The sequence below is a fragment of the Marmota flaviventris genome, chromosome 6, assembly GCF_047511675.1.
Source record: "Marmota flaviventris isolate mMarFla1 chromosome 6, mMarFla1.hap1, whole genome shotgun sequence".
Lineage (NCBI taxonomy): Eukaryota > Metazoa > Chordata > Mammalia > Rodentia > Sciuridae > Marmota > Marmota flaviventris.
The window spans coordinates 147,743,679-147,753,851 of NC_092503.1; the positions used below are offsets into that span (position 1 = coordinate 147,743,679).

At 50.3% G+C, this 10,173-nt stretch overlaps 1 long non-coding RNA gene across 1 annotated transcript; it reads right to left on the reverse strand.

The window, feature by feature from the left end:
- Positions 1-6,267: 6,267 nt before the first annotated feature.
- LOC139706284 (uncharacterized) lies at positions 6,268-9,914 on the reverse strand. The gene is made up of 2 exons (XR_011707893.1): positions 9,753-9,914; positions 6,268-7,567 (listed from the first exon to the last, which is right to left on the reverse strand). It is a non-coding gene; the product is annotated as an uncharacterized lncRNA (long non-coding RNA).
- Positions 9,915-10,173: the final 259 nt, after the last annotated feature.

A 10,173-nucleotide genomic window follows, 5' to 3' on the forward strand; every position in this document is an offset into this window, starting at 1 on the left:
CAAGTGGATGGCTGGGGGGGCGCTGTACATGGACCTGCAGGTGGAGAGTCCGTGGCCTGGGATTGGGTCCTCGTGTCCCCAGAAGAGAGGCCTCTCCTAGCGCATTCTTGCTAAAATAGCCACGTCTGAAACTGGTCCTGGGATTGTCCACCAGGCGACCAGCACGCTGGTTTCATTAAAGAGGTTCGTGGCATAGAAGTTAACTAGTGAGATCAAAATAAAACACACAGACTCAGTTACCTTTTTCTATGACCAGGTCCGAGACGGCTCTCACCTCTCTGGCTCACACCTTGAACCACCCGGTGGGGCAGCAAGGCTTACTCAGGGCTAGCAGGAGAGAGAGAGAGAGAGAGAGCACGCCAGGGAGTGGCCTTTTATTGGGGAACAAGAAATTCAGGGGAAAATTCCATCCAATGAAGGTCGAGGGGGGCAGCATTCCAAGGTCAGGGTCAGTGATTGGCCTCAGGGTCAGTGGTCAGTCACACCCCCATAACCACGCACGCAGCGTTCTCTCGGGACACTCTACACCAACAGCAAATCCCTCCTCTGGAATTCCCTCCTACCGCACTTCCCCAACCAATGGGAACTCTCCAGGAGTCCCAGAGCTCCAAAGTAGCAGGCCTAGGCGGACAGCAGGGGTCTAATCTCTAATTGAATGCACATCTTAACATAATCATTATCATCTCAATGGCTTGCTGGGGTCACCTTTCAACCAAAAATGCCATGCGTCATTCCTACTTGGCTATGGCTCTCAGCAACTAACCTAGAAACTTGTGAGCAGAAAGGACTTGGGGCATCCTCGCAAAGTGACCGTGTGACCCTTATTTGGATCCTGAGTCACACTAACTGTATCAGTATATTCTTTTGGGCATTTGATCTTTGCCACGGCTGTCAAAAGCAAGGCAATAAGTGAAGACTTATTAAAGGACAACAAACCAAAGGTGTACATACCCCAAAGGCAGTGTGTGGGCACCCCTGGCCTCTCAGAAGAGGAGGCGAGTGACACCTGGGAGCTCAACTTCCTGATCATACATAGGATCATCCTGGGAAGAAAGGTGCAGGTCCCCAAGCAAGCTTCTGTCAAATTCAGATCCCACGTCAGTCATTTGACATTTGGGGTCGGTGTGTTTCTTTCTGATTGAGCAGTCCGGCCATAAGTCACTTGAGGGCACACTATGTAGGTCTTTGAATGTGGTGGCATTTAAATGGACCGTAGTTTTGTCCTAACTGACCTACTACAAGCTCACACTGGTGGCTCTGTTCATCTAACCAAAGAGACAAGCATGGCTGGTGGTGCTGAGACGGGGTTTCCATCCAGCAGGGGGCTCTTTCTTGCTCCAAGAGCCCACCTGCCTCAACTCCGAGGAACAGAATCGGCTGGTAAAGGCGTTCTGTGTTGTTGTCATGGTGATCACAGATGTCAATCATCAGACCAAAGACTGAAGGGAAGTGAGTGGAGTCGGGACACAGGAGCGGACCTGACAGTGACCAGGATGTTCAGAGACCCCCGAGGCCACGACAGGCCTTACCAAGTGACCCCCGAGACCACGACAGGCCTTACCAAGTGACCCCCGAGGCCACGACAGGCCTTACCAAGTGACCCCCGAGGCCACGACAGGCCTTACCAAGTGACCCCCGAGGCCACGACAGGCCTTACCAAGTGACCCCCGAGGCCACGACAGGCCTTACCAAGTGACCCCCGAGGCCACGACAGGCCTTACCAAGTGACCCCCGAGGCCACGACAGGCCTTACCAAGTGACCCCCGAGGCCACGACAGGCCTTACCAAGTGACCCCCGAGGCCACGACAGGCCTTACCAAGTGACCCCCGAGGCCACGACAGGCCTTACCAAGTGACCCCCGAGGCCACGACAGGCCTTACCAAGTGACCCCCGAGGCCACGACAGGCCTTACCAAGTGACCCTTGAGACCACGACAGGCCTCACTGGTTGCCAGCAGGAACTCCTCCAGAGACCTTCAACCCCTGTGAAGTCGCTAGGAGAGGGGTGCTTCCTGCCATGGTGGCGAGTCCTTCTGTCTCTTGTCCTGAGCTTGGAAATGGACCTCCCTGGGTCCCTGCTTTGGGATGAACACCCCCCTCCCTTGGCCCCGAGGTGGCCCTCCTAGCCTGCCCCTTCAGCAAGGCTCCGCAGAGGGACGGCCTGAGGGTGAGGCGGAAGACCTGGGCCCGGACAGCAGAGGGAAGCCTGAGTGCCCTTCTCCCAGCCGGGCCCAGTCCTGAGGATGTTACTTTCCTTCCATAAGAAAAAACAACCCTGGACTGCCATCCTGGATGCTGGAGGGAGAACTTCTAGTGTGTGCGTGCGTGCGTGTGTGTGTGTGCGTGCGTGTGTGTGTGGTGGGATGGGGAAGACCATAGGACCCCGAGTCCTGCTTCTGTTCTCACGCCCCTTTCCTGAAGAGCTGGGGTCCTCCGGGAGCTCTCTGCAAGGCCCAGCTGCTGCAACCACCACGCCGACCTGAGGGGGGCGCTGTTGGCCTGTAACCCCATAGCCCAGGTGGGCTGCAGGGGCCAGTCCGGCCTGGCGTTTGCAGCACTGTGAGGCTTCCCCTCGCTTTAATGGAGGGTCCACAGAAGCCTCCAGAATGAATAAAAGCAATAACAACATGTCTGTGTCCTCTACATGGACATGGGGAGGTTGAGATAAATAGAGCGTGGCTTCAAGTTCTGAAAGACAATATAGTGTACTATCTAAGTGCAAAGGCTTGGAGCCAGGGTGCTGTGTGATCTTGGTGTTGTCCCTTGATGTCTCTGTGCATCAGTTGTCTTATTTGATTAAATGAAGAATTTAACAGCATCTTTTTCCCAAGGATGTTGTGAGAAACGAATGAGTAAACACTTGAAATACACTTAGAGTAATATTAGGAAACTAACAGGCACTCAGTAAGCACTTATGCTAGTATTATTCCTATTTAATGCTCCAGCAACAATTCTCCCAGATTGGTATCAGAGTTTTAAAAAAAAATCCATGCACCTCCTTTTTAAAAAATCCACATGCTTTCCTATCACAGGGCCTGGAGTGTGGGCTCTTAGGTAGTGTCAGAAGCTTCTTCCTCCATAGCTCGAGGGGACCTGGTCCTCGATGGGACATTTTCCATTCAGATAGCTTTCCTGCCAACCTTCTCCCTCCCCAGGACTCTGCCACTGGCTGCAGAAGTGGCCGCCAGGAGATGCTCGTCAGTTTCTTCCCGGGCTCAGCCATCCGGGTGTGTCCCAGCTCATCCCCCGGCTTGGCACAGAACCTGTGTGGCTGCCACTCATCCGGCCCAAGCCCTTGTCCTGGTTGCTGACGGTGAAGCTCCGCAGCTCAGCTTGACTTATCCCACACAATACCCATGATTTAACCCGCACGCGAACCTCACTTCCCTAAAGCCACCCTGCGAATATCTCAGCTGCCAGGGAGCAATCACGTTGTACGACTGTGTAGCGTCCCCCTCTCCCAGAGTGGGCGTGGGGTTTGAACAAAGACAAGCTCTGGACTGGGTTTGCTGAGGCAGCAACTTGGAGCCTTTGGACTTTGCGGGAAGGATGGGACAAAAGAAGTAGGGAAGGTGATCCTTCCAAAATGGAAACCCACTCACCACCTGCTCCTCCCTGCAGGCCCCCTGACCTAATAGAGCGTTTCCTTTGTTTTCATCTCTTCCTTACCCATCCAGTGACGGAGAGATTCCCTCCTGGGTTAGTTAGCTGTCAGTCACTATAACACATTCTCTGAGATAATCAAATTATAAAGAGAAAAGGTTGATTTTGGCTCAGATGTTGGAGGTTTCAATCCATGATTGATTAGTCTCAGTGATTTTAGCCTGTGGCAACCCATATGGCCGGGATCACAGGGTGGAGCAGCCTAGTCACCTGTGGTCAGGAAGAGAGATAAACAGAGAAGTGGCTTGGGTTGGAGACTGGGGTCCTGCAGACTACTAGGCCACACCTCCAGTCCCACTACCTCCCCAAAGCACCAGGCCTGGGACCAAGCCTTTAACACATGGGCCTTTGGGGACATTCCAGATGCAAACTGTAGCACTGTCCGGAGGTGACAGAGACAGCTGAACATAGTGCTGGGCAGATGAGGCTGATGGCAATTCATGAGTCACCTACACATACAACCTGGGAAGGGGGAACCTAACAGGGCCCTCGGGCTTGGAGGCTGCACCAGGAGCACAGCGATGCTGTGGGTGTGTCTGGCCGCTAGAGGGCGCTGTGCCCGCTGGTTCCCTAGAGCAGGTGGGGGGCTTGCTTGAATGACTTCGCGGGCTGGCAGGGAACTGAAACCCACCCTCACAGTTAGGAGGACGTGCGTTTGCTCGTCCTGAAGAGAAAGGCTGCATGGAGGGACGTCCATCACGGGGGACGCTGAGGGGAGGGACTCACAGGCAGGCCCAGGACCCGCGGGTCTTCCTGGATGCTCACAATTTAAACTTACGCCTTAGACCACATGGGATGTCCCCCACTGGGAAGCATAAACCAGAGAAAGGGTCCTAGGCTTGTCCCCTTCGTTCTTGCCTGCTGCAGTCCGGCTGCAGCAAACTAACGGACTGCAGCACTTGCCACCCACATCCCATCAGCCACCAGATTGATGCTTCTGTGTCTTTAATGTGTGGAATCTGTCCATTTCTCATCGTCTCTCCTGCTTTTTGCAAAATAGCACCTCCTCTTGGTGGCTGCACCCAGCCTTCTTCCTCACCAGGGCGCCCAGCTGGGCCAGCGTAGCCTCTGCCCCGTCCACCTCTCTGGTCATCTTGGTCAGGCCTGATTGTGCCACGTACACCTTGCGCAGTGGTGTGATGCCTTTGGTTTAACCTCTAATCATGCTTCAGTGTTGTTCCTCTCCCTAGCAGCCTGCCAGAGCCTTAAAAACAGACGAGACTTCTGCAGCCCTGTGGTCCCGCATCGGGCACATGGGGAGCGCTTGGGAACCTCCATCAACTGAGCCAGGCATTCCACGCAGAGGAAGAGCCTCGCTGTCCTCTGTGACTGAGGACCAAGGACCAGCTGTAGCACAAGGACACAGAGAATTTAACCTGTAGATAATGTATATAGTCACGTGCTGCTTATTGACATTTTAGTTAATGGCAGTGCACGGAGGGCTCATGAACTTGTTGTGGACTATATCTCAGGACTCTCAGGGTGTGAACACCTGCTTCTCTAAGGGCATTTCTCGTGTATTTTCCATATTGAGCACCAGCAACTGCTTTCAGACAAAGAAAGGGTGAGCTGGGCGGGACGAGTGGCCCCTGGCCAGTGCTAGCAGACACAGATTGCTCTCCAATATGGCACCTGAAAGGGCCGTTCCAGGTGATTTAGACCCACTGCTTCTACCCATCAGCTGGCTTTCTGCCTACCCACCGGCTCAGATGGGATTTCACGGTGGTGGGCTCCGGCCCTGCTATCTGCAGGACAATATACCAGGTGGACTCAGGTTCTAAGTCTTGATTTTAAGATCTTTTTCCTTTCCTGAATTATGTGGCGAATCCTCTTAACTCTCTGGCCCTTGTAAGACAGATGGTGAGAAATAAAGGAACTAGAAATACGGATACAATTTAGGACGGAAGTTCAGAGTCGAGGGACCCCAGCCCCCTGTTTTATAATGAGAGGGCTGAGGCCCATAGAGAGGTATAACCTTGGGCTGGGGCTGGGGCTCAGCGGTAGACAGCTCACCTAGCACGTGTGAGGCCCAGGGTTCGATCCTCAGCACCGCACACAAATAAATAAATAAAACAAAGGTATTGTGTTTTATTTATTTATTTATGTATTGCTCAGCTACAACTAAAAAATAAATAAATAAAAAGAAATGTATGACCTTGTGAAAAACCACAGAACTATTTTTTTTTTTTTAATGTAGTTCTGTTTATCTATCCAATGATCTTTGAAAAGAATTTCTGATCAGGAAAAGCCCAGAGGGGGCAGGCACATCTGTATTGGCTTTTTATCTGGACATGAATAATGCTGACCACTTATTTTCTCCATCAAACACCAGCCTTAAAATTAAGGCTTTGATTGAATGGTTAAATTTGCACCTTAATAAATTTTGAATTTAAGTTTCTGAATAACAGAACAATCTGCTACAGGAGGAAAGGTGAGATCAAGGCCCCTTGTGGTGGCGCTGAGGTCAGGTCCTGAAGTACAACCCCTAGAAAGAAAGTGGTACTCGAAGCCCATGTTTTATGAAACAGAGATGTCATATTGATGCTCCAAGCCACTTAAGGAGTAATTCTGTGCAGGTTTCCCAAGCAATTTATTGGACAGGCCTGGAGATTTGTAAAATGGATTTTATTCAATTCATATTTTGGTTCCTAATCCCCCTTCATGCCAAACACGTCACATTTCAATTTGGTATTTCAGAACCTATTTAAATAAATCACAAGAGCTTAATGGAAAATCAAAATCAAATTAAATAAATGGGCTAACTGCTCAGCTGCTAAGTTTTACTTCATCCATAACAGGGTTAGGAAAAAACCACAGAGCAATTTACAATGACCCCGCCTGCTCAGGGAGAGACCCCTATATCCACCAGCCCCTCCTGGGCACACTTAACCCATCTCAAATGACACATGGAGAAAACATCTGTTCTTTGAAAAATGCCTACCCAAGAACAATTCTGATTGCAAACCCACATCTATATCCAATGCACATCTTGGTGTATTTTAATAGGAATGGGGGACAGAGCAATGTGAGTTCTTGGCAAATCATAAAAATTCATTTACCAAGCCCAATGCTTAGAAGGGGAGTGAAGCCCCTTAGTGTGAAGACAGTGCCATGGAATTAAAGCAGAAGAGGAGCTGAGAGCCAAGAAACCACGTTTTCCTGAACCCAGCCCCCCAGGGCCTCCCAGGCTCATGGGTGTCTCTAGAACTTTCCGTTTCCTCTCCATTACGAGTTCTACCATGGCCAGACCAAAGTTCCTGCAGGGTCCTTTCCCCTCTTCCTTAAGGGGGTCTTCTTGTCCTTGTTCCTATTCATCTTCTCTTTCCTTCTGTCTTTGATGTGTCTCGGGCAGTCTTCATGGGGGGCGTGGGAAGTGGATTTTATTGCAGTAACAGCTCCAGATTTTATGGCCTTAGGAAAGCAAACTTTGATTTCTCCCTCCTGGGGCTGCAGGTCAGCCAAGCCTCTGCTGGATTCTACCCTCCTGAACTTCTTGCTCCACTGGACTCGATCAGGCTTGGTTCCCTGAGACCTGGGATGGAGGGGCGATGTCTTCCAGGGGCCTCCTTTTCTCACAGAGGAGAGGAGGAGAACAAGACAGGAAGCGGAGAGTCACACGCCTGAGATTCCCTCCCTGGCCTGGCAGGCTGCTGTGGCTGGGGGCCACATCCACCGGCCAAGTCCAAAGTGGAGAGGGAGAGGATGGGAGAGATTCCAACCTGGGCTGGGGACTCGGCATTCGCTCTGACGGCAGAGGGATGCAGTCTCCACAGTCGGGAGGGAGCAGACGACAGGCATCTCCCAGTTGTTTTTACAAGGGAAAGATTAAGTATTTCTCCAGGTTTTTTAAGGCTAGGATGCTCTGACCTTATCTCCAGTGCTCAAGGTTAGTGATTCCACTTCTCTGGAGAAGAAAGAGATGTAACTAGTCAATGGTCATTCTGGTGATCCTTGAGATTTATTGTGCAACTACTATGTGCACAGGCACTTCATAAATTCATAGAGTGAGGACTCACTTTGGACTTTGCAAAAATATGTAACTTTTTGTGACTGTCTTTAATTTCAACTCCAGTTTCTGTTCAGCACTCTCACTGTGAGACACTGCCAACATCCAGTCCACATCCCTGCAGTGATGGAGTGGGTGGTGGAGAGGGTGTGGCAGGGCTATTGCTTGGGTGAGCTTCACCTCGGAGCCTCCGTGCTCCTATCTGGTTCTGGTCCCCATTGTCACCTCATCCTGCAGAGGCCCTTTGAGTCTGGCTACCCTAAGTGGCTCCTGTGTCTTCTTGGAGCCTGGGAAATGGCCATCTTTGAGATGTCACCATGCCAGCCCACCTGGCTGGGCTCAGCGGACTTCTAGATCCGGGGGACTTCACAGGGTTCACAGAGGCTCTTGAGTTTTTAAAGCTACAGGAGTTTCTGCCAGTCATTTTCCCTCCCTGGGCTTGAACCAAGGTGGGGTAGGGAGGGGCAGCGGGCAGGGCTCTCTCTGAACCAGGATGTAGTGCCAGCCCTTGATTCTCATTAGCCTTTCTTCTCCCAACTCACAGAGTTTTATCTGGTACGGTTGAGATGACTGGGCCTTCTAGAATCTTCCCCAATGTACTGTCTATGGGGTGATTTTGTGCCTGGATTCCTTCACTTTTATTGAAGGTGGGGAAGTTCCTTTAGAGGCAGAGAAGTCACTTTACAACGTTGACTAGGGAAGTGTGTGTGAGGGGGGCAGATTTTCAAATCCTCTTTAAGAGATGATCCTCCCTTCATTCAGCTAAAACAACGCTTCAGAAAAATAATTTTTTAAAGCAAAAAAGGGCAAAATGGGGACCATATTAGACCTTTGACCCACTATAACAAAATTACAGTAGATAAAGTGGCTCATAATATTCATTTCTCCTGGTTTCAGAGGGACCGGAGATTTAGCATCTGATGAGGGCCCCCTTCCTGGTTCATAGATTCCCATCTTCTTGCCGTGTCCTCACGTGGAGTAAGTGGCAGGAGAGCTCTGTCGGGCCTCTTGTATAAAACAGCACTAATCCCATAGCTGAGGCTGCCCCTTCATGACCTATTCACCTTCCCAAGTCCCCACCTCTAATGCCCATCAACACCTGAATTTGGAGAGGGGGAAAACACAGACTTTCAGTTTGTAATAGAGAGCTTCTGGCATCTTAACACCAGAATAAGATTGTAATAACTTGTGAGGGACCAAATCAAACATAATTTTTAATTCAGAATATTCTAGTAGGTTGTAGGAAGGTGGTTTTAATTGTTGAGACAAAGTGGAGACTTGTGATTTTCATCTCTTGTTTCTCTGTCTACAGAACACAACCCAGATGGGAAAGTATGAGGAAAATATCCCTTCCTCTGGGATCTGGATCCCAAAGATCCACATGTTAGTCAGCTGTCTGTTACTATGACAAAATACTTGAAATGATAAACTTACAGGGAGAAAAGGTTTATTTTGACTCATGGTTTTAGAGCTCTCAGTTCCTGGTTCCTTGGCCCTGTGTCTTTGGGCCTGGGGTGGTGCAGTACCTCATGGCAGGAATACAGGGCTGAGGAGGCCCGCTCACCTCATGGTGTCTGGGATGTAAAGAGAGACAGGAAGGGGCTGAGGTCCAGCGTCCCTTTCAAGGGTGCAGTCCCAATGTCCTAACTTATTTCCCCTGAAACCCACCTCCTAAAGGTTCTGCCACCTCCCAGTTGAGCCCCAGGCTGGGGACCAAGCCCTTAGCATAGTGCCCTTGGAGGACACTCCAGATACAAACTATAGAACTCAATGTGGCGGCCAGGCTGTTCTGACCTCATGGACGGCTCAGGCCTGGCATTTGGAAATCAGTCTGTGTGTGCCAAGAAGGCAGCTTAAACATGGCGCACCCCTCTCACTTTCTGAAAAGACCTGGTCAGGGTAAACAGTTGTTGGATCTTGTCTGATCCCGCCTTCTGTGGTGCTTCCTCCCTTTGAAGAGATCTCACTCCATTGCCGAGCAGTGGGAAATGAACTTTGGTAATGAAAGCCGTGTTCACACACACACACACACACACACACACACACACAGTCCACATAAATGATTGACCTGGGCAGGACTTACCATTCTCTTCTTTCTCTGTTGGAACCATGTCACGTTCCTCTGTGTCCCTTTTGGTTTCCCTCTCACTGGTCACGCATTGTGGTGCAAGGAGTCCTCACCAAGGGACAGGCATCAGGAAACAAGACGAGTGTTCTTTCTGTCTGGCTGTTCACCTTTTTTGTTTTCAGCCTCTAAACAATTTGAAATAGATAGAAGTAAGGACACTTCTGATCGTGACATCTGACTTTTTGCCTGTTAGGTGGCTTCTCCGAACCACATACAATGGGAATACTGGGAATATCAATTGGGGATAACAAAAAGCGAGACCCCAAACTGCATATACGGCATTATCCCATTTGTGTTAAAATATATACATAGAAAACTCGCTGGGAGAAAGTACACCCGGGTGCTGATGGCCGTTATCTCTGGATCGTGAAATTAC